The sequence below is a fragment of the Capsicum annuum genome, chromosome 4 (genome assembly GCF_002878395.1).
Source record: "Capsicum annuum cultivar UCD-10X-F1 chromosome 4, UCD10Xv1.1, whole genome shotgun sequence".
Taxonomy (NCBI): domain Eukaryota; kingdom Viridiplantae; phylum Streptophyta; class Magnoliopsida; order Solanales; family Solanaceae; genus Capsicum; species Capsicum annuum.
The window spans coordinates 9,743,544-9,745,969 of NC_061114.1; the positions used below are offsets into that span (position 1 = coordinate 9,743,544).

Below are 2,426 nucleotides of genomic sequence, written 5' to 3' on the forward strand. Positions count from 1 at the left end.
TAAATGTAGCAATTGTCACCAATAATTATCTTTAAAACAATATATATTTAACAACAATTAATCTATTATCGTTAATCAATTACCGCTAAAAATTATTTTTAATATAATAATATTTTATCTAATCAAGTCTCTATAATACTTTTGGAATCTATCTCTGTATCTTCCATCCATTACCAGTCTCTTACACAAAACGCAACCAAAATATAAACAAAAAAAGTTCAATACAACACTACCAATAATCCTTACAAATGAGAAAGAGATGCATAATTACAAACCTGAATACTACCAAATTGAAAAGAAAATGCCAAAGGAAACGAAATGATTATAATACCCTTGTATGCTTCATGCAATAAGTGTGCAGACACGTAAATCGATGAGACTACAAGTGTTTGCACCTACAAAGAAAAAAAATAGAAAATGACTAAAATGCCCTTATATCAAAGCTAGTCTATACTATAAACACCTACTTCCATGAAGTAAATGAAACATCACTTCATTTATCTATCTTTGAATCAAATTAACTAAGATATGACTTCCTTAAACCAAGGTTTTCTCTTTATTGCTCTCTTTGTTGCAATTTCAGGTTCTATACTTACTTTTAATACTCTTCTCTCTTTGTAATATTTGTGTATATTAATTATTCTAATTGTTATTATAATTAATTTATGTGCAGTTAATCTCTCTTGGAGTCCTAAAGTGATGGCTTTAAGAGACTTACCAATTGATGTTGCAAAGATGAAGGAAAAATTTTTTATTCCACTTGATAATGAAATGACTTGTTTTCGAAGTTGCACTTCAGATCCCGATTGCAGTGATGGTTGGGTGTGTCTATGGTGTTCACTGCATTCTACCAAATTTGATCATGATGAACATTGGATTTGTTCCATGTGGTGAAGTGCAGGATTGTTCCGCATCTTGACAAGTGTACTATTATTGGTGCAGGCTATTTTGGAATCATCCTTTGAACAAGTTAAATAATGTTTGTGTAACAAAAATAAATATGTCACCTTTTAAGTTTTTCAGATCTTGAGAAACTATTCGCTTTAATAACTTACTGATGAAAGTTATTTTATGACTATCTTTTGAGCAAGTTAAATAATGTTTTTTTACGTTTGTGTAAGAAAAATTTTCTTGATCAAAGTATTTTTCTGAACTGATTTTTAAGTATGATGACGACTTGACTCGTTACATATCTATAACCAATCTCTCACTCAAAATACAAGCAAACTAATAACTATAAATAAAAAAAAATTAAAAAACAACTCTACCAATATTCCTTAGTCTTAAAAAAATTAATAATATTCAATAAAAAAGATAAAATTGATAAAAAATAATAAATTAATTTTTAATGTTTTAAATTAATTTGATATCTTATATGATGCTCATTTAAATTTTTTTCATAAATATTCTTTATAGAAATTTTGCTATATCACTTCTAGTTAGTTTTTTTTTTCTTGGTTGAAAGGATAGTTAATATTAATTAAGTTGGCAAAAACCGTTAGCATTAGTAGCCACAATCTGGCTTACTAGCTTAATAGAGCTTGAGTTCACAGTTCTTTAATAAGACATCCCTACTGAGTGTTCGTAGATTTGCTAAGCTAATGGGGGTGGGGGATTAGACAAAATAACAGGTAAGTTGAACTCCGCAATGTTATGTCCCATCTTTGCTAGCGCATCCACGACTTTGTTTTGCTCTCTAAAAATGTGGATTGGTAGAGGGGCCTGGAGAATCTTTATCAAGAACTTGCATTCACAAAGTAAGTTATGGTAGTGTGAATCATCTTTTTTTAAGAGTTGAGTAGTTGCTAGGGAGTCTATATTTATGTGTAGAGGTTTGATGTTGTTTGCTGTAGCTATTGTTAAACCTCTTCTAAGGGTCATGATCTCATCCTGGACCGGGGATACATGGGGGATCTTTTCATAAAATCCTATGACCCAGTTCCCTTCATGATCTCGGATAACACCTCCAAGGCCTGTAGCTCCCACTTTTCCATGACAAAACCCATCGGTGTTGAGGGTAAAAGTGTTTTGTGGGGGGGGGGGGGTCCCATTTGAGAGATAGTTGGGTCTTCTCTCCATTGTTGTGTTGATTTTGAATGAGAAGATTGTATTCCATAGTGTGGTTGATGGGTGTATACACAGGAATTTCAAATTCTTGTTGTTAAATTGATTGTCGTTCCTAGTGAGCCAAATGGTCCAAAGACTATGGGGAATAATGGTACCTTGGGTAGCGTACAGGTTAAAAGCTTTTTCCTTAACATTCATCCACAACTTGGTCCAATTTTCGTTGGTCAACTGATTAATTTATTGAACAAGCTGAACCCCAGACTTGGTTTGTATTTTCTCCCAGAAGTATATAGCAGTCCTGCATTGAAAGAAAATATGGGAGATGGTTTCCAGTTCCTTCTTATAGAAATGACAACGAG

General features: G+C 32.3%; 1 long non-coding RNA gene across 1 annotated transcript; it reads left to right on the forward strand.

Moving 5' to 3' along the window:
• The first annotated feature begins 225 nt into the window (after window positions 1-225).
• On the forward strand, window positions 226-1,022 carry LOC124897635. The gene is made up of 2 exons (XR_007054401.1): window positions 226-583; window positions 674-1,022. It is a non-coding gene; the product is annotated as an uncharacterized LOC124897635 (long non-coding RNA).
• The last annotated feature ends 1,404 nt before the right edge of the window (window positions 1,023-2,426 follow it).